General features: G+C 39.1%; 1 protein-coding gene and 1 non-coding gene across 11 annotated transcripts in view; one reads left to right on the forward strand and one right to left on the reverse strand.

Moving 5' to 3' along the window:
• Positions 1-21254, forward strand: part of LOC105478113 (midline 1) — a 393876-nt gene that overhangs the window by 238329 nt on the left and 134293 nt on the right. Inside the window, exon 1 of one of the 10 annotated variants that reach the window (XM_011735108.3) lies at positions 10572-10822. The exons of the other annotated variants lie outside the window; for them this stretch is intronic. The gene's annotated coding sequence lies outside the window, so the exon portion shown is untranslated. Of the gene's footprint in view, positions 1-10571; positions 10823-21254 lie in introns of those variants that run through there. 10 annotated transcript variants of the gene reach the window in all.
• Positions 4684-4786, reverse strand: LOC112426006 (U6 spliceosomal RNA). Its single transcript, XR_003017252.1, has one exon. It is a non-coding gene; the product is annotated as a U6 spliceosomal RNA (small nuclear RNA).

Raw genomic sequence — 21254 nt, forward strand, 5'->3', positions numbered from 1 at the left:
TTACTGTAAAAATGCATGGTCATGGATACAATTATACATTCAAATCAATCTCCTTTGTCATCTCTATTTATGATCAAATGAAAAAAGGTCTTTTTAATGATGATCTCAAGGAAAAATAAGATTTGAAATTACCTGAAACCTTTCAATTAGATCCAATATGTGATTTGTAGTTATGCAAGTAAAGTGGACTCAAGCATTGTAGAAATATTTCAATTAGGATTTTTTTTAAGTTTTCTATTTGGGGTTCAGTTAACCAGAAAATTAAATTAACCAGAACTCTCTCATTTCCAAATAATTTCAGTTAATTGAGATTTGATTGTACTTTTATTGTCATCTTTGTTCCCATGTGGAAATTAATTCCATTTCAGACTTATTTCTTGGAGGGTGTTTAGTATAGTTATCACCTTAAATGAGTAGGATAGGGTGCGTAGGGTGGCTTTTCACTTTTGGAATTTAATTATTACTATATATGCATGTATATATATATAGAGTATATATATATAGAGAGAGAGAATATATATATGAAAAAGAGCTTGCCTTGGCAGAAGTGTTTAAAGAAACATGAGTAGTTAATGCCCTCACTGTGATTTGACTTTCATCTTCCTTTTTTTAAGCACATTTTTCATTTTTTCCCCCTTTAAACCTACCATTTATAACTGAAAAGTATTTTTCAAGAAATGGAGCAATGCTTTCTATCCCATTTATTAAAGTAATGTGCAGAAGGAAATGCACCGTGGTAAAAACAATTTATATGAGAAATGATAATGTTTTGCTAAAGATAACCAGGAAGTGAGGAGGAGAAAAAAACCTCTCAAATAGCAGACAGAGGCCAGATGGTCTTTTTTCTTTTTTTTTTTTTTCTTTTTTTTTTTTTTTTAATGCAGTCACTAAGCAGGAAATTTTGTTTGATTAAGAAGACACTGGTCTTGATTTTCATTCAGCAGTTTTGAGGAACTTTTTTTAATGGACACACACACACACACACACACACACACCCCACAAGCCATTTTCATTCAGCCAAATGATCATTTGTGCTATTGTAAGCAAGATTCTGCTGATGAAAATGTGAAGTCTTAATGATAAAGAAGAAAACGAGTTCCCAAGTCTCAGTTATGAAAGAATTTGGAATTTACCCACTACCCTAAAGACCCTCGATCATTACCATATCCATCATATTGTTGTAAGGTCTGGTGTTTTGTTTTGTTTTCTTTTGATAGCGTGGAATAGAAGAAAGGCTGTGTACCACAGTGGCTAACTAGGGTTTTGTGAGATACAGGGTAGACCAGGGGGAAAAAATAGAGGTTTTGGAGTTCAACACCCCAGGGGGCTAATGTGCATAAAGCGACTGCTCCAAAGGACCTGAGTTTAATCCTTGGAGCTGCCAGTCAGGATCAGGATGAAGAAGCACCCATGCGAAGAATTGCTTCTGGATGCTGATAGGCAGGGAGGTGGATGTGGGGGAGGTAGGAAGGGGGGAACGGAGCACCCCTCTTTGGACTGTGATGTTTTGGCAGTCAGTGCTCGGAGGAGGGTAGCTGGCAGTGGCTCCAGCACAACAAAGCTCTCTTCGGTGAAGTCACCAGCACTCTTGCCATCGTCTGGCACCCTTTGCCCAGCACCCCAGGAGTGAGCAGTTTCCAGTCTGTATTCTAAGGATGAAAATGACTAAAGTTGTGAAACTAAGTATTTGCATCTGTTTCAAAGAGAGAGAGTCACTTGGAATTTGGAATGGGAAGAATAGATTTAGACAACTGGCAAAATTGTTTGGAATGATGCCCTGAATCAAGAGACCCTGTTGACTTAAATAAGGACAAGCTAAAGGAGCTACGTAAAAGAGATAAACGACATATCTTTACAATCAAGATGACAAATCAGGCATTCAAATTTGTTATTTCAAAAATGAAATGTGTTCTCATATAGTTGTGTGATACTTTCTCCAATTAGTATTCATATTTATAGTCAAAATAAGTATAACTTCACTTTAATATAGCTTAGCCACCTTGAAAGCTCACTGTTCTTAAAGCTAGATTTTTTTTTGTAAGTGAATTTTTAAGCCCTATATTGCATCTTAAGTACTGAGTTCTTTTGATTTTTTTTATGTTTAAGAAATGGCTTTTTTTTTAATGTTTAAAAGCCAGCTTCTTGTCTAATTTGATTCAATGGATAAAATGTACAGGATGAAACTCACACTTAAAATGCATTTCAATGAGAATTAAATTGCTTAAAATGAAACGTTTTTCCTTTAAATTTTAAACAAACAATAAGATACAAAGCAAAATAACAAGAAAAAACTCTTAAGTCAACTCCCTAAGGTCATACCTTTTGATATTAACTCCAAATTCGTGCCTTGTATTCATGTTTTACAAATTACATTTATAATTTATCTCAAAGATCAAGGAAGCGTACTTTGATAATGTAAGGAGAATCTCTCAGACTTTAGCCTGCCTTGAGAATATGTTTTAAAAGCCATTAGGAGCTTCATAGCATTTATGGGATTTGTTCTTATATAGAGTACATTTTTTTACATATATTTTGGGCAAAATTCTCAAGTCTCCAAATAAACAACTTAAATCTTGGTTTTTAGGCCAAAAAGTCTTTGGGTTGGGAATAACTCACCCTCAGAAGACTACTTGCTTTATAACCCCTCCCCTGGACCCCTGCGACCCTGTCCTCCCACAAACCTTATTTGCTTCACTGTGGAAGAGTGGCACAGGGCACCCACCACCCAGACTTCCCAAGCTCTTCTCTTGGTCTCTGCTATAGCTACAATAACAACTCTTTATTCTCCTACAACAATTGCCTCTGCGACTATTTTCCTTCTAACCCTTTCTTAAAGAGATGGGCTCTAAAAATCGTGATCCAGCTGCTATTGTAATATTACCTAGCCAGTGAATTTATTTATTTTGAAATGCTTTTTGATATTATTGTCATTGTCATTGTCAAATGACATTATGACATGTCAAAAGACATTGGCTGTCAGCCAGTGGGATCTAGTCTTAACTCATCTTTGGTGCTCACCAGTCATAAAGCTGTAGTCACATGTGTTTATTTCCCCCAGCACTCTTCCCTCATTTACTTCCTTTCCTTCATGAAATTTCCTTTTCTAGTGGTGCAAAAGCTGGTGAGTAAGTACAGACAAAACCAATGCCTCTTCCAATGTCTCTATTCATTTCCTTCCTGTCCATCCCTATAACCTTAACTGTACATCCATGGTTATTTTCAACTTTGAGTTAACATCCTAGAATCAAACACTTAAGATATTCAGGTAATTCTGAATACCATATGCTACGGTTTCAATGTGTCACCCAAAATTTATTTGTTGGAAATTTAATCCCCAAAGCAGCAGTACTGGGATGTGGGGCTTAATGGTAAAGCCCTTACGAATGGATTAATGCCGCTATTAAAAGGGTTTATGGAAGTGGGTTCTTCCTCTCCTACTCTTTTGCCACGCGAGGACATAGCATTCCTCCCTTCCAGAGGACACAGCCTTCAAGATGCCATCTTGGAAACAGAGAGACTAGGCCCTGACCTGCTCTCTGTTTTTTGTTTTGTTTTGTTTTGTTTTGTTTTTTTTAGATGGAGTCTCTGTCGCCCAGGCTAGAGTGCAGTGGTGCAATCTCTGCTCACTGCAACCTCTGCTGCCCGGGTTCAAGCAGTTCTCCCGCCTCAGCCTCCCTAGTAGCTGGGATTACAGGCGTCTGCCACTGCGCCTAGCTGATTTTTGTATTTTTAGTAGAGACAGGGTTTCACCATCTTGGCCAGGCTGGTCTTGAACTCCTGATCTCGTGATCCACCCGCCTCAGCCTCCCAAAGTGCTAGGATTACAGGTGTGAGCCACCGCACCCGGCCTAAATCGTTGTTCTTTATAAATTACTTAGTCTCAGGAATTCTGTTATAGCAGCACAAAATGGACTAAAACATCGTGGTTCCTGCTTTTTTGGCTCACTAAGTGTTCATGACTTCTCTCTTTCAAAATTTTATTGCTAAAATAAATAAAGATGTCACTATTTTACAATAATTCATCACATTGCATTTTCCTGTAAGAAATAGTAAAAGTTGGATTTTTATGCCCTTGAAAAAGAACTCTATCCTTGAGGCAATCTGAAGCTAAACATTTAACAACTTGAAAAATTAAATCACAGCTCTCTGACCAAACACCGGAAAGTTTTATACTGAAATTCAGATACTCTTTGCTTGTTTATTGACAGGGAAAAAGCCAAGATGTCAAGAAAGCCAGCACAAATATGAGTAGTAATATCCCCTTAGCTAACATAGATTTGCACCACCCATCTACCTTCTATCATGTCATCCTTTTTATTTCTTTCATTTTCATGCATGAGTCTTTGAAATGTTTGTGTTTTTAAAAACCTTTTTTTTTTATTTCCTTCATTAAAATGTAAGCTCTCCAAGGGCAGGCCTTCGCGCTCGTATTTACCACCAATTTGCTGCTGCCTAGAGCAGCTCGTGGCACATAGAATGACCTCAAAAAATACCATGGGAATGAAAGAGTAGTGAAAGAAATGACTCTTCTGATTTTACTCCAAAATAAGTAGTTCTAATTTTTTTTAATGCTTAAAGAAAGCCAAAATGGATGTACATATAGGATTTCTAATGTCATAAAAGTAACAAAATTAGCTTACTCTTCCAAACTCTTTTATTTTATTAATATTTTTTGAATAATAAAAAATTATAGAATGCTTCATGAATTTGTCATCCTTGCGCTGGGGCCATGCTAATCTTCTCTGTATCATTCCAATTTTAGTCTATGTGCTGCTGAAACAAGCACCAAACTCTTAAAATTAGCTTAGGTTCAGAGTGAAGAGCTGAAGTTGCAGACCAGACCCAAGCTGCTTTGGGACTATGAAGGACATTAAGGGCTCTGTTTAGTTGAGCAAAATCTATGGGTGAGACTTACCTGCCTTCTGCCAATTTTCCTGGTACAACAGCTGATGTCAGAGGGTGGTCGGATAAGGAGCTTGGAGCCGTTGGTAAGGGAGTTCTCATCACTTTCTTGCAGGGCTCCTTTTACCTCTAGTCTTCTATGACTCAAGGGTCATTCAATACCAAATGAAATTCTGCCTCTATGGTAACTGCTAGAAAGCCCAGTGATGATCTGATTTCTAGTAACAACTGTTGGCCATATCCCCAGGAGGAGACAGGAGTTGTGTCTATTAGGAAATAATTTTCCATGGATCTATCACCTTTTTGTACCTCTTGTGAGCTGGAGCACTGAATGCTTTTATTCCATACTATTTCCCAGGATGTTTGTATAGCAGTCTTGGGAGATAGAGGTAGTATCTTGCTCCAGAGGAGAAGGCAGGTTTGTTTGTTGTTCATTATATTAAAGACAACGTCTTCTTCCAGGGCAAAAGTTGGGCAGGCTAACTCGCAGTCCATTATAAAAGATTCAGATTCCCTAAGCTTGGGGTTGCTCAGGTATGATGCAAATCTCTTGAGTGTGCAAACATGGACCTAGGATGCTCCATAGGACTTCGAGGACAAGGGGAACCAACAGAACATGAAATACATACCATTCGAGTAAAAACAGCCTCTATCTTTGATTCAGGTGTCTTCTGCCAGCATTCATGAAATGAAACTGGCAAATAGCAAAAATCTGAAACATTTCACTGTTCTTGATAGTTTCACATGCTCCATCCATGCCAGGGTACCTTATTTCCTGCAAAATAAAAAATTCTGACAAATAGTGCATATGGGACAGGGTGACCTTCAGTGGGAAGCAGAAGTGAAGCCCCAAGTTCATGGTGGGAGATCAGTGGTAATGAACAGAGGTATGTCATAGTGTAGGAAATAGATGAAATTGCCAATGTGAAGATAAGTCATTCATGTTAAGAATAAAAATGCTAGTTCATTTCATATTCACATACTGTTTGTTCATATAAGACGCTCCATGAATGTTATTGAATAAATGGATTTATATCCTTCTTGCTCGCAAAAATGGTATGAAGTGGTTTCCGGTAAAAAACACAGATAATGAATTTATTCAAAGAAGAGTGGGAAGAGGCAATTCAGAACAACAAGGGAAGAAGGACCCCAACCCCACAACCCCTACCACCCTGTCCTTCCATAAGAGCGAGAATTTTGTCAGGCACTTTAAAAAGTTCACCTCACTAATCCTCAAAGGACCCTTAAGATTGCTCTCATCATCCACGTTTTACAGATAAATAAACTGCATAGAAGATAGGAAGAGCATCTGTGAGTATAAGATATGTACAGTATCTGGCTCCAATCTGCCTTTGCAAGAAAATGGCAGAGCCAGGATTTGAACTCAGGTTTATCTGACTTCAAGGTACTACGTGGTTTTGTTTGTTTGTTTGTTTTTTGTTTGTTTTGTTTCATTTTGTTTTGTTTTTTGAGACTGAGTTTTTTTACTCTTATCACCCAGGCTGGAGTGCAGTGGTATGATCTCAGCTCACTGCAACCTCTGTCTCCCAGGTTCAAGTGATTCTCTTGCCTCAGCCTCCCAAGTAGCTGGGATTACAGGCACCCGCCACCACGACCAGCTAATTTTTGTATTTTTAGTACAGACGAGGTTTCACTACGTTGACCAGGCTGGTCTCGAACTCCTGACCTGCCCGCCCCGGCCTCCCAAAGTGCTGGGATTACAGGCATGAGCCACTGCACCTGGCCTCTACATGTTTTTTTTTACAGGACACCACATCGACAGTGTCAGCCCAGTAGACCAAGAACTCTTGGGCCTGCTGAGCTCAGGGCTTAGCCCAAAGTTTTCTGAAAGCATGCCAGAGGGAAAGCTGGATGAAATGCTTTAGTAAAGAAGAAATCACATCAGCTCATCACTCATCTGACAATGGAAAGGACTGATCAGGAAAAGGGGGAAAGGAGAATAGTGGCAGAACATAGAAAAGAGAAAAAAAAAAAAAAGACTGAAATTTTTAATGGAGTGCAAAATCAGACATATTTTTTACTTTTGTGAACCTCTTTAGAGACTACAATAATAATTCTTATGTGATAAGTCCAGTAAATTATGATGATGTTTTATTAAATATACCATCATACTAGCAGCTTTTGTGGAATTTGCGTCAGAAGAAAAGTATAAGATATTACCACCATGACTTGGCAAAACCAGTGTACTATATTAATGTTAGCTGCTTAGTTGCTGTAATTGTTTCTCAACGTAATACCCACTGCATAGTTTCCCTGGGAGTTCTTGAAAGCTCTATTGAAAGGTTATATTTAAAGTGTAAGTTAGAGTGTGCTGTGAATGGAGAGAAAATTGTTTTTCTTTTTGTAGAAAATTCACTTTCCTTGGGACTATATACTAAGTTAGCTCAGTTATTTGACAGAACCAGTATCTTATTTTACAAAGGGAAAAACATAGATCTAGAAATTTCAAGAAGTGGATCACTGGTTGAAAGGGCAGGGGGTGTGACTGAATGTGATTTGAAAGCAGTTTTAATTTTATGACACTTTACAGTGTGTGTGTGTGTATGTGTTTTAATGATAACCTAATTTTATTGCCCCAGACTTAAAGATCTGTGCCACCTGGAGAAACTACAGTTCATCCATTAGCATGTAAATGTGTTAAGAGTATTTTTGCTTGAATTTCTCCCGAGAAGCCTCCCGGCTTTGTTCTGTACAGACACACAGTCCCGACGCTGTTCTTAATATCCTGTTTTCATTTGTCAGCGCTGTTGTCCTTTTCGTTGCCATGTTCCCATCATTCCTCTTCTTTCATGTGGTGCTTTACAATAACATTCAGAACAAAAGAGTCACTCCTCTTTCTGTTGCCTTGAAAAAAAAAAAAAAAGACTTCTTCCCCTGACTGTAGAGCTTCAGTGATCAGGGGAAATGTTTAAAGCATGTTATTCGTAATAGTTAACCAGGAATTATGAATAAGGGTTAGTTTTCCTTACTTTTTAAGATCACGAGGTGGCTTCAGGGTATTGTGAGCAAAAGGTTTTTGTGTGTGGCTGACTTTGAAGTTGAGGGAAAAAGCAATTTTCTTTGAGAAAAGGAGCCATCATATTTGAGAAAATTTCCCAGTCTGCTCACACAATGGGAATCAGTTACTCTATAACATCGTCATTACCTCCATGAGTCACGAGACTAGTATTTGTTCTTGTCTTTGAACTTTAGCTTTCCAGTGTTCAGAGAACAATTGTGAAATGTCGCATTGGCCATCACCAATAACTATTTTGCTCCTGGTTGGTAATAATTGGGAAGGGGAGGGTGTGTACTTTCTCTGCCTTCTAGGAGAGTATTATATAAATAAAGTAAGAAAAAGTTTCCCCAAGCAGCAAGCTTTTCTCCAGGGCACAATCTATTATACTTGCTGCAAAAATCCCACTTGACTGGTCTTTCAGAGAATAGATCACTTGTGTCATTTTGCTCATTTCCAGGTAACCTTTTGCAGATATGAGCAGGCAGTTGTTGTTTTTAAATAAACATTATCTACAGGTTTCTGTTTTTGCACTGAGGAAGGAATGTTTCTGTAATGCAGAAGGGATGCTATAACTGAGGGGTTTGTGAAGAGTGAATTCTAACCAGTCTCAAATAATTTTGAAAAGGTGCTTTTGTATATGTATATGTGTACTTATGTATACATACACATTATATATAACTACAAAAACTAATTCAATTATGGACATATATAGGACTTTATACAGACATATAAATAGTTCTATGAATATATATATAGAAATGCCTAGCAAACTATAAATACATTTGAGAAAGCATTCAGGGACAGTAGTGTTAAACACTTTTCATCTGTGGCTGGTTTCACAGAAATTAGTAACTACCATTTCTGCTACCACCACGCTGTTGGTCCATTCACCAGGAGGATTGATTTAGACTTCTGCCAGGAGACTAGGCGTGACCAGCTCTCACCCTCTTCCTCTCTGTCCAATCTGCTATCATTGCCTTCAGAACCAAATTCTTGCATGATACCCAGTACAGCATAGACCTGGAAAACATCGGTCATTTTCAATATAATGTAAAACAGGTTCTGTGTGCCTTTAAAACTAAATGCTTTATTTCTTAAACTGTAAAAGACATGAAATGTCTGAGACATTCAGATAGTGGGAAATTTCATCTGCAAGTTGTCAGATTATGCCCTTTAAAAGATTATAATTTTTTTGTTGTTTATCATTTTCTCTTGAGGGGTGGAGTAAATATTTCTTTCCTGATGTTTCAACTTCAGATGTTCAGGCTAATTTTCCACTACAGTGCCAAAATAGGGAAAAGTTAGGCCTGTAGAATTTTGACAATTTAAATGTTGTTTTAACAAAAGGCATGTCTTGATGAAAAGTTCTTTAGAATTTTACTTGATGATCTATGTGTGTCTCTTCCGAGGACAATGAGAACTTCTTAAGGAAGTCATCTGTATGTGAAATTGAGTAATCCTTTTATTCATTGTTAAAAGACAAATGAAGTTATAATTTGGAGAGACATATGCCAAAAAATCTATGTTTGCATTTTTATGTCCTAACATGTGAAGCATGCTTTGATTTACTGTGAAGTGTTGCAATGGCAATAAAGTAGATGTTGAGACGTGCAAACTGGGCAACCTGAGGAAGCAGTTCTTGCCTCTGCATCCCCTTTATCATGAATGTTCCTTAAACACCTTTGGTGGAGTCCAAGTGTCTGGATTATGAATTGAATTGTGCAAGATTCTTTTTTTAAACACTTTCCTGATGATTTACTTTACTTGCAGTTTCTTGTCCTGCATAGTGATAAGCAACATCCTTCAAAGAACTGCAGTGCAGGACTTTTTTTTTTTTTTTTCTTTAGGAAGACTACTTCCCCTTCCTCCTTTAGTCAATCAAATTTTAGAAGATTACTTTCTATTCTCTGTTCACCCTTTCTTTGCCATTCTGGAGACTGAAATTTTGGACACCCATCACAGATTTGCTATTATATATATACTGTGTATGTAATATTCAATATATATATACACATATGTTATTTTTATATATGTGTGTACATAATGTATGCATGTGTGTGTGTGTATGTGAAACCTGTGTATATATACATATATATGTGTATTTTATACATATATTTTAAATTGTTTATCAGGATGATAGATTGCTATTTAGGTCACTATTTTTGGAAGAAATAAATGACTGTTTTATTGTGTCTGTACTGGAGATTGTTCTTCCTGATGTAACTTTGAAGAAAACTTCTTCCAAACATTGTACATTAATTCAGAAGATAAAGGCACAAAATAATGTGTATATTATTTTTTTAAACGAACGAGCCAGCATCCAGAGCATAATGTGATCATGTGCTCAGTAGGACATTGAAAGGCCCCAAAGGTAAATGAGTCTAGTGCCTGTTCCCAACCCCAGGAGCTGGGCAGGATGGCTCCTGTTGGTGGCATGGAAAGCTAGCATTCAGCCTTCTGCCACAGGACACTGTCTCAGTCGGCCAAGCTGCTGCTGGTCCCTGTAAGGAATGAGAGTACAGATCCTGTTGCCAAGTCATCATTTTTTTGGACCAGGCAGTGGGTGTTGAGCTGACCTGAGCTAACTTTTCATTTGGGTTCAGTTGAACATTGAGTAGGCCAGAGGATAGGGAAGTCGTGGCGGGGGCCATGGAAAAGGCAGTTGATTCTTCAACTCAGGCAACCCTGGCGGAGTGGATGAGGTGGAGCTGGCCTTCCTGGAATTGTTGGACCGATTTTCCTGTTGTGTTTCACTGTTGACGCACTCACAGACACACAGGACCGCTCCAGCACTGCCTGCCACCCACCATCTGGTCTCGGTGGCCTGTCTGTCATTTCGTGGGTCCCCATCCTCTGCCTACGGCGATGTTTCTTCAAAAAGAACTAGTGTGCAGTCCATTGGTGGGTATTCAAGGTGATCTGTTTGTCAGAATCTAGAGAGGTGCTCAAAGAACTATTAAGGACCAATGTACTAGTTCCTGTTTTTAACCTGTTTATCAGTCTTTCAGTTGAACAAATTGGATTTCTGAAACTGTTGAGGGGCTTTCTGCACTATTAAGACAGAACAGGATAGGGTGGTTGTTCCTCCAGGAATCTGGGTTGTTCTTTTGCATTGCCATTTGTCTTTGTGCTTGTCTGCTTGTATAAATGAACCTCGAGAAGGAGTGTTTGTATTCTATTAAGTAAATTTGGAAGACTAGGTTTCAATTAAAATAACCAGACAGTGTGACCCAGCTTCCATTTCCCCTTAATTTTGACCATTAAAGCCTTCATATCCCTACAGACATCTGCCATGCTTCGAAGTGATTCTTTTCAGGAATGTTCATTCATTATTAATCAGGTTGCATGGTCAGGCAAGTATGTGATTATTTTAAAGAATGTCCTAGAGATCCAATTACTAAGAATGAGCATGTTATAGGCAGATGTGAAAGCACAGAAAAGATTTGGTTAACAGTTTAATCTGATTTGCATGAATTCCATCAGGTGGGTGTTTGGTGAAATTAAAAGTCTTCCCTGGTTCTCACTTCAGGTATGAGGTAAAAACAACAATAATAATAATGTCAGCACTTCTTAAAGAAGAAATGACAAGTTATTCAAAATATCTATTGTATTAATTATTTTAAAACTTGAGGCTAGCATCTCAGTGCTCATCTGCTTGTCACTTTTTTTTTTTCCAAACAGTCCCTCTGGTCCCCTACAATTTGCTTGGCAGAAATTCTTAGTTGTCTGTTACTGGTTGAGCAAATGAATTTGAGTGTGCTGACATTTGGAGGCTAAATGCAGTGATAGTTCAGAGTAACATTCTTTACCTATAAAATGTTACTGGATCACCTTTTTTCATCTATTCTTACTTGATGTATTATTTACACTGTTGTTTTTAAGAACCACTTTGCATTTTTACTGAAACAGCCTACATTATGCTATCAATTTCCAGTCTTTCAGAATGCAGTTAAATCCAATTGGATCCCCTCCTCCCCTTTTTCCATCAGTTCATGGCCCTGTTTTACTGTGCCTTTACTAACCCACCTGCTTCTCAAATCGGCCAGAGTACTAATCAGTAAAGTAGCATTTGAGTAGTGTCTTTATTTTGTGGTCTTTATCACTCAAAGTCAAATACTAAACTGCATGATTGAATATGCAGATGCTGAGTGCTTGTATTATGTTATTCAAAATACCGTATGATGAATTCATCTTGGATGTAGCAGCCAGTTTTTATTGAGTTTGTGTTAGAGAAGTTTTTGAGTTGAGAAATTATGCTTAAGATGAGAGCAAGTCCCTTCTGAGTTGAGTCCCCATTGCAATCTGCCTCCCAAACTCAGGTTCATTTCCAGTGTTTCACACTTCAGTAATTTTGAGTCCTCTGAAAGTCTGTATTTCTGCTGGTCCAAGGTAGAAACATCATTCTGCAGTCTTTAAAAAAATATTTCACCTATAGTTCTATAAGAAGGATAATCTCATAGCAAAAATCCAAGCAGGAATAAGTGAACTAAATCTTAATTACCCAGGTGAACAGGGGTTAAGAGGAGTGGACAATCGAGTAAATTGTCTTGATTTCGTTTCTGAAATTTAGCACTTTCAAATAATTCATTTGTTCATTTTTAATGCTGTTTGTTGTTTGAAATACTTATAGGAGCTTCCTGTTCTGAAACCATTTTCGTGTGGCTTGGTGTAACATTTTGCAATTTTAACAGTATGTTTGTCATCTCAGTTATGTTTTGGTAAATTTAACAATAAACTTAGTCTCATAGTCCAGAGGATATTTGGAAAAGAACTAGAGGAAGTGCCCTGGGAATCATCTGGGCAGTGGCTGAGAGCCACCTGGTATTAACAGTTAATCACAGGCCACCCAGTGTTGGCATCCAAGTTTATTCCTTGGTCTAGTGACTCACTAATTTCCCTGGTAGTGAAGGCTTTAGAGTTGTACAAAGCGAGGGCCTGAAAGTAAAATTATTGATAGAATTGCATGTTCTTTTTAATGTACTCCAAGTTAGAAAAATAACTGTATTTCATGGAGTATGCAGACATAACCTAGAATACTTGTAGGAAAGCATTGAGAGGTGGGTTTACCTTATGATTAAAAATGTCAATACCTCCATTAAGGGAAATTTGGGATAAAAAATTATGGATGATGTGCTGATGATGGGCGATCTCCTTATTCTAATGGATAAGTGAGCTCACAGAATGCATTTGGTCTGGAGACTCCTAATTCTTGGTCACTTCTTGAATATACAAGTGAAACTTCTATATCCTTGGCATTCTGAACCAGAAGACCTGCCCATTGAATTTGGCTATGGATTAAACTGGCAATGCATTCTGTCTTCACAGGGATCCTAGGTGTTCCTTCAGGGTGCAGGTTATCTTGATTGTGTCATAGCAGGGGTCAGGAGAGACTACAAAGAATAAAATTGTGAAATTCTAAATAAAAAAGAATAAGCTAGCTAGCAGGATGGTGGCAAGGGTTGTGACAGTGTAAGCTGGAGATTAAATGCTATGTCTGAATGGACTCGCCAGGTCAGTATTTTTGCCTCTTACTTCAGAGGAGGGAGCAAAAAAGATGAATCTAACAGACATGAACCCATTTAACTTCTATGCCCTTGGTCTGCAACAATAATTCATAAGAGCACCTATCCTGAGTTCCCCATCTCCCTTCTCAAGCCCAAACCCTAAAACTGAGGAAGTCCCTAGGTCCTTCCTCTTCCACTGGGAATTTTCTCCTTCAAGATGTTTCCTCTCATATCCTGTACCTTGGACAAAAGAACACCTTCCTTTCTCCAGGAAAGTCCTCCTCCTGGGATGAGTGTTTTCTCAGGATGAAGACACCTGGAGCCTGGAGGGAGCAAGGGGCCACCTGCTCAGGCAACTGGATCAGCCAGATCATCTTAGCCATCACCTGGGTACCAAGGTCCCCATCATTCTTACAGCCCTCACTGCTAGCTTTCCATCTTTCTGTTGATTAATTTTCCTTAACCCCAAAGGCATATGCCTCTTACATCCAGTTTTTATCATGGGGAGTTTCAAGGGAGTTGGTCATTTGTCTCAGGCCACACATTCATGACTAGCCTCAAATTTAGACTGTGAATGTTTTATCTCCATGTGAGATTTGTGTTTGTGTGTCTGCCTGCACACGTGCATGTATGTTCCTGTATCAGCTCCAGAGTGAATCCAACCATTTTGAAAGAATGAGATTAATCACATAACTTTAAACCCTAGGTCCTATTACTAACTATTCTGTTGTGTACTAGGAAATAATATTTTAAAACAAAAATTTTAGTTATTTTGTACATAGGAGAATTATATCACTTTGTGTTTTTCAGTTAAAAGGATTAAATGTAAAAATTTAAGATATGTCACACGTTTAGAGCCATCTTTTAAAATAATTCCTCTTTGTTGAATATGAAGTCACCAAATCCAACAGTGGCCAGACTATCTGGGCCTCCTAGGAGGTTCTACTCTCATCTTAAACAAAGAAACACACACACACACACAGAAAACAAAGAATCCAAACATGAAACCAGAAACATATAGGAAAAATTATTTGTTCTAGGAAGCAAAACAAAGGCAATTGCTAAGAGCATCAAATGATCCCATTTACTGAGTCACTGGTATAGGCCATGAATGATTGGGAATAAGATTGAAGGCATAGTTTGGGAGAAGCTAGAGCAAGGCTTTTAAAGGAGAAAAGGTGACCAGATTCATACTTTGAGCAGCAGGGAGCTGCTGAATGCTTTGTGCCTTTGAGAGGAGTGACAGGAAAAAGCAGTGGTGCCAAAAGCATGTTGCAAACATTCAGCTGAAGGAAGAAAGACTGAAGGTGAGAATCAAATTAGGAGGATTTTTTGGTAATGGTGTAGGAATGCAGCAAGGAGAGTCTGGATCAACACAGAGGCAGTGGGAACAGAGGGAAGGAAAACAGTGCAAAGGGCTCCTGAGGATTGACACATATATGTCTTAGCTAATGATTTGGATTTGGGGGATAGAGGGTATGTTCATTTCCTACTGATGCTGTAACAAGTTAGCATAAACCTGATGGTGTTAAACAATGCAAATTCATTATCTTACATTTCTAGAGTCAGAAGTCTGACACAGGTCTCACTGGGCTAAGAGTAAGATATCTTTAGGGCTGCATTCCTTTTGGGGGCCCTTGGGGATAATTCATTTCCTTGCCTTTTCCAGCTTCTAGCCTGCATTCCTTGGCCTGTGGCCCCTTCCTCCATCTTCAAGGCCAGGCATGGCTGGTCAAGTCTTTGTCATATCTCATCATTCTGACTCTGACTCTTCTTCCTGCCACTTCCACATTTAAAGAGCCTCGTGATTCCTTTGGGTCCACCTAGATGATCCATGCAACTCTCCCCATCTCAAGGTCAGCTACTTAGCAATCTTAATTACATCAGCAACAATCAGTCCCCTTTGCTCTATAACCTAAAATATTCACAAGCTCTGAGGAGGAGGCTGTGTATATCTTTGGGGGCCATAATTGTGCCTCCCCCAAAGAGGGAGGAGTAGAAACTGTGGTGTCTGCCATCTGGTGACCAGGAGGATAGAAGCGCTGTGAGGAGACACCAGGAACCCTGTAGAAAAGACAAAGACCGGCTCATGAGGGAAGAGGATAAATCCCACGTGATGTGCATTCCAAGTCTGAGGCACTTGCAGTACATGAAGCAAAGAACTGTTAGTGCTAAACTGGGTTCCAGAAAGGGATGGCATCTTGGGATACAAGCCTAGCAGTCATTCTCAGAGAGGCAGTACATGAAACAAACAAAAAACTGGATGGCCCTGTCGTTATTTTTATAAAGCAAAGTTCCTTCTCTTGAGCAGATGCCACTACCATGCTTCTTGTACTTCCCAGCCTGTGGAGCCAAGAGCTAAATAAACCTCTTTTCTTTATAAATCACCCAGCCTTAGGTATTCTGTTATAGCAACACAAAATGGACTAAGATACACATCATAAGAGAGGAAAGGAAAGGAAGAAGAGGGAGGTGTGAAAACATTTACTTCATTATTTTCCATCAAAACATCTGTTTATTAATTTTCCATTTTAAAGAAGTACTTTCCTCATAAGTCTTGAATCTATAAGAAAGTTTCTTCAAAAGATGTATCCAATGCTTCCCACAATGTGGAGCTTCACTGTAATCTGTCACTAAAGACTCTCCTGCCTAGGAGAGTGATTAGAGTGAGTGCTAGAGGGACTGTAGGGAACATCTGTGGACACTCACCCATGGATACACAGACAGCTAATAAGTAGCAAAACTGCAGAATGTCTTAGATTGTCCAATCACCTGTCTATCTCTCTCCCCTTTCATTCATTATTCTGTGCTCTGTTCTAGATGTCTGAACCATGGACAGGCAGAGGTGTGAGCTGTGAGCTGTGATTTGTTGCCATTCCCAGTTTGTTGCAAGGGACTCTCAAGATTATCTAGATCCTCTTCTCAATGAGGACCAATCTGCCCACTCACAAAAATGTTAAGCTGTAGGATTTCCTGACAATATGCATGTGTGATTTCCTTTTATTGAAGAAAAAACAAAGAAGCTTTTTTTTTTTTTTTTCGAGGCGTGGAAATTACATTATGACAGTTAAGAAAAGGCAAAAGCTGCTGTTTTATGATATTGGAGTTTTTTTGTTGTTTTTTGTTTGTTTGTTTGTTTTGTTTTGGGACGGAGTCTGCTCTGTTGCCCAGGCTGGAGTGCAGTGGCACGATTTCAGCTCACTGCAACCTCTACCTCCTGGGTTCAAGTGATTCTCCTGCCTCAGCCTCCCAAGTAGATCGAATCACAGGTGCACACCACCACACCCAGCTAATTTTTTGTGTTTTTAGTAGAGACGGGGGTTTTACCATGTTGGCCAGGCTGGTCTCGAACTCCTGACCTCAAGCAATTCACCCACCTTGGCCTCCCAAAGTGCTGGGATTACAGGTGTGAGCCACCGTGCCTGGCCTATACACAAAGCTGTATATTTGTGTGTGTGTGTGTGTGTGTGTGTGTGTGTGTGTAGTCAAAAGAAAGATAACATTTTGCATAAAATTCCCACCCACGTACCACTATCTGCTTGGTGAATCCCTGTTCATCTTTTAAAACCCACTTCATATTTTACCTCCTTCAGGAAGCTTCTCCCTGTCTCCTCTTCCCCTACATAGCGTTGATTATTCCCTGTCTGTCTTTGGCATGCATCTTTTTTATGTTACATTACAGCTTGTTCATTTTTTTTTTCTTGAGATGGGCTCGCTCTGTTGCCCAGGCTGTAGTACATTGGCATGATCATGGTTCATTGCAGCCTCAGCCTTCCAGGCTCAAGCCTCGGCCTCCCAAGTAGCTGGGACCACAGGCATGTGCCACCACTCTTGGCTAATTTTTTCATTTTTATTTTTTGGTAGAGATAGGGTCTCACTATGTTGCCCAGGCTGGTCTCAAACTCCTGGGATCAAGCGATCATCCCACTTCAGCCTCCCAAAGTGCTGGGATTACAGGCATGAGCCACCACACCTGGACTTGTTCATATTTTCTCTCTCAGAATGAACCATAAGATCATGGAGACAGGGGCCAGGTGTTACCAGTACTTGTCTCAGGACCAAGTACATAGATGAACTTAAATATTTGATGAAAGAATGAATGGCAAAAAAAGGAAAAAAAATGAATGAATGGCATTTTAATTTCTCCAAAAAGATATTTTAAAGAAAGCTAGAAAATAAACCATACTAAGTTTCTTTTAGAAGAAGGAACGGAATGAGTACAAATAAGATACTGTTGAGTCATGTAACAAAAATGATATCTATACCATTGTAAAACCTTGGTAAAAGTGGAAGAAGTGGGATGCACTATAGATATCAAACCAAAACGCCTTCCTTTTTGGTAGCATACAGGCAAAAGATTTAGAAAATTGGCTGAACTTCACTTACCACATCTGAGTATTTTGTCTTCACCTAATACAATTAACCATTTACAGTGTAGACACTTGCATAAAGCACTATGCCAGGTGCTATGGCAATAAAAGATCTAGTTTTGAGCAGCTACTATTAAATCATTCTTACATGAGTTTCCCCTAAGCACTCGAGTCACATAATTTCCATTGATGTCAGATTGAAAGCCTGTTGCATATCATTTCCCGTTAGCACTGGAAACTCGTGCTTGTCCAAGTCTTGCTCCACCATCCTTGCCGCTGTTGCCCACACAGCATTTTATTCATACCTCTCTGAGAATGATTTTCATTTATATTCTGGTTATCTGTATATGCCTCTATCTTTTAATACATGGCTCAACAAAATAAGATCTGCAGGCCAATGCTGGCCTGTGACCTGTTTTTCCAAATATGGTTATGTTGGAACACAGCCATACTCATTCCTTTATGTATTGTGTCTGATTGCTTTTGCACTACAGTGGTAGATTGAGTAGTTGCAACAGGGCCCTTTTGGCCCACAAAGCCAAAAATGTCTACTGTTTTACCCTTAATAGAAAAAGTTTGCTGATCTCTGTTCTAATATATTGAGAGATCCTTAAAGTCAAGGGCTATGTTTGATTCTTTTTGGTTTTAGCTGGAAAGTCAGTACATTTAATGGAATCAATGAATGTTTGAGTCCTTTTGTGTGCTGGGTGCTGTTCTAGGTGTTGGTGGTACATTCTTCCAACAGCAAAGCAAAATCTCTGCTTTCACAGAGCTCATATTCTAGTGTTGAGGACAGTGGGGACAGAAGGAGCAATAAGCAAACTAAAAGAATATGTCAGTAATAAATATTATAAAGAAAAATAAACCGAGATGGGGGAAGAATTGCCACGATGGGTAGGTGGTATAGTGGTAGAAGGGGAATTGGTTTTATATGGGTTCAGAGAGAAAGTGACACTGGAGCAGAGAGTCATGTGGATTCTGAAGACCTTGCAGGGGCGAGCAGGGGATTGATGTGCTTGGCATGTTTGAGGAGTCAGAACGAGGCCAAATGCCCAGAGCAGAGAGAGGAGTGGGTAGCATGGGAGGAAGTGAGCTCACTGTCTGAGTCTTTGTTTTCTGGGTCTAGTTTATTCTGGTGAATTTCTCTCTGGGTGAAATGGGAAGCCCTTACAGGGCAGAGCAAGAGGAGAGGCATGTTCTGTCATGTTTTAACAACAGGCTGTCTGGCTTCTGAGTGGAGGATAGACTATAGGGGGAAGGGCAGGAGTGAACAGAAGCCAAGAGATCGTTTAGAAAGGTCTTATGATAGTCTACATAAGAGATGATGCTGGCTTGGCCCGTGATAATAGAGATGAGGTGATGTGAACCCCAGATTCTGGCTTCTTCAGCTAACTTAGTGCCTGGCACACAGTAAACATCTGTTGAAGGAATGAATAAAATGTCAGTATTTCCACTGAGGTCTCTCCAGCGGAATCCTTTCTAGAAATTCTCATCACACCTCTTTGGGATGGAATCCTGGCACCTGCATTAAAAATACAGTCATCATAGCTCTCCAGACATAATTTGATGCTCATCCTTCTATTGAGATTCATTGGTAGGCATTCTTGTTTTATCCAAGAACAAAGCAGACCAAAAGGGCAATATTTTTCCTTTAATTTATATGCTTTTGATGAGAAGGTGGAAGAACTTTGATTTAAAGATAATTCTACATTTTTTTCTATGATTAACCAAAATAATTATTAATAGGTAAAAAACTTTCCATTTCTTCTGAGCTATCTATAGGAACAGGTAACTGAGACCAAGTGGGGATGATATGTTTCTTACAACAGCAACCCTAGGGTTTCCATTGCAGGTTATAGAAAGATGTACAAGCTTTAGTATTTCAAGTCACCGTTGCTCTTTTATTCTTTCCTATGTAGTAAATACTAGTGAATGGCTGAAGATTTTTTAAGATACCAGACTTTTATGAAGCCAGTAGCTATTTAATTTTTAACAGGCTCAGGACATACTTTATACTTTTAATGATCAGTTACCATTCAGTTGGTAGCAAGATGAGCATTACTTTCACCAAAGCACCATATGGTATTTCTGAGGGATGCTATTTCAGAAGGGGTCAGGGTATTCTAGAAACCGTAAATTTTGTACATAAGCAGAGGTATGAATACAAACGATTGATTGTCAGAATCACTAAACATAGCTTTGGATGTGAAGCCTTCCCATAAATCCGGCTGAGAATGCTCTCCCCACCACCCCTGTGGGTGATTTGAACCTCCCGACCACTGGGTGAACTGCACTGTTCTCCCACAGCCTGCAGTGGGCTGCATCTAATATTCCCATCACTGGTCTGCAGACCTCTGCTAATGGTCTTGAAAGGGAGAAGGTTCAAAGCGGCTTGGTTCCCAGGCCTGCTAATGAGCATGAGGCCTCTTCACCCTTAATGAACTGGGGTTTGTGTGGAATTCCTTCCACTACCCTTTTTGATGGGAAGGCAGATGAGAGTTCACAAAAGCACTCAGGTCTTTATGGCGAGGGGAGCAGGCAGCTGGGCCACCCTCGGGTGGCCTGGAGGGGAGCAACAAAGCTGGCAGAGGTCGTACCCAGGCCAACACAGCTCTAAGTGTGAGGCTAGACCTCCCGCCAGCCTGACCTTTTGCTGGCAACAGTGACAAACCCGTGATGGGAGTTTTTTGGCCAAAAGGGTCCCTCAGCAGTTTTGTAAGCCTCCTTAAATTGTAATCGTTATCATTGTCATACTGTAATCGTTATCATTGTCATAACATAACTTATCAAATGAATATGATAACCACTGAAATCCTTATTCTAATTAACTAAATTGTTGCTCTAAATATTAGTCATTGGTACTCAAACTTACTGCAGCCACCAAAAAAGCCCCCAGATATTTTTCTCCGCTTCGTTCTGCCTACCCACGTCCCACTGCCGGATTATACAATAGAATTATTCAGAAGCATAATGAACACATGCCAGAAATATTGCCTGTATCACTATCATCTTTGTGAAAGTCAATGTTTTTTCTCGGGAATATATTTTGGAAAATGACATCCCATACTTAAACACGATCATCTCTGCTGAAATCCCTGCATTTGATTTCATACACATTTCATGTCCATTTCTATAGTTACTGCCTTCCCACCGTTCTGAAACCTGGTTTGGTATTGCAGAGTAAAAGTCCTTAAATCTCATATACATTAATATGTAAGTTTATAAATTCAAATTTATAAAAGACTCTATTGATGAATATTTCTACATTTTAATTTTCTGTGCAAGGTTAAACCTGACTCTGACACAATAAGATTATTCTGATTAAATACAAATTATGGAAATTACAGTTTCAATTACTTTCCAGTTTTGAATAAGGCCTTTTAAAAAACAAAATTGCAAAAACAAAATTGTAAACTTTCAGTTACTGAACTTCGAGAAAATATTAACTGGTATATGATG

The sequence above is a fragment of the Macaca nemestrina genome, chromosome X (genome assembly GCF_043159975.1).
Source record: "Macaca nemestrina isolate mMacNem1 chromosome X, mMacNem.hap1, whole genome shotgun sequence".
Lineage (NCBI taxonomy): Eukaryota > Metazoa > Chordata > Mammalia > Primates > Cercopithecidae > Macaca > Macaca nemestrina.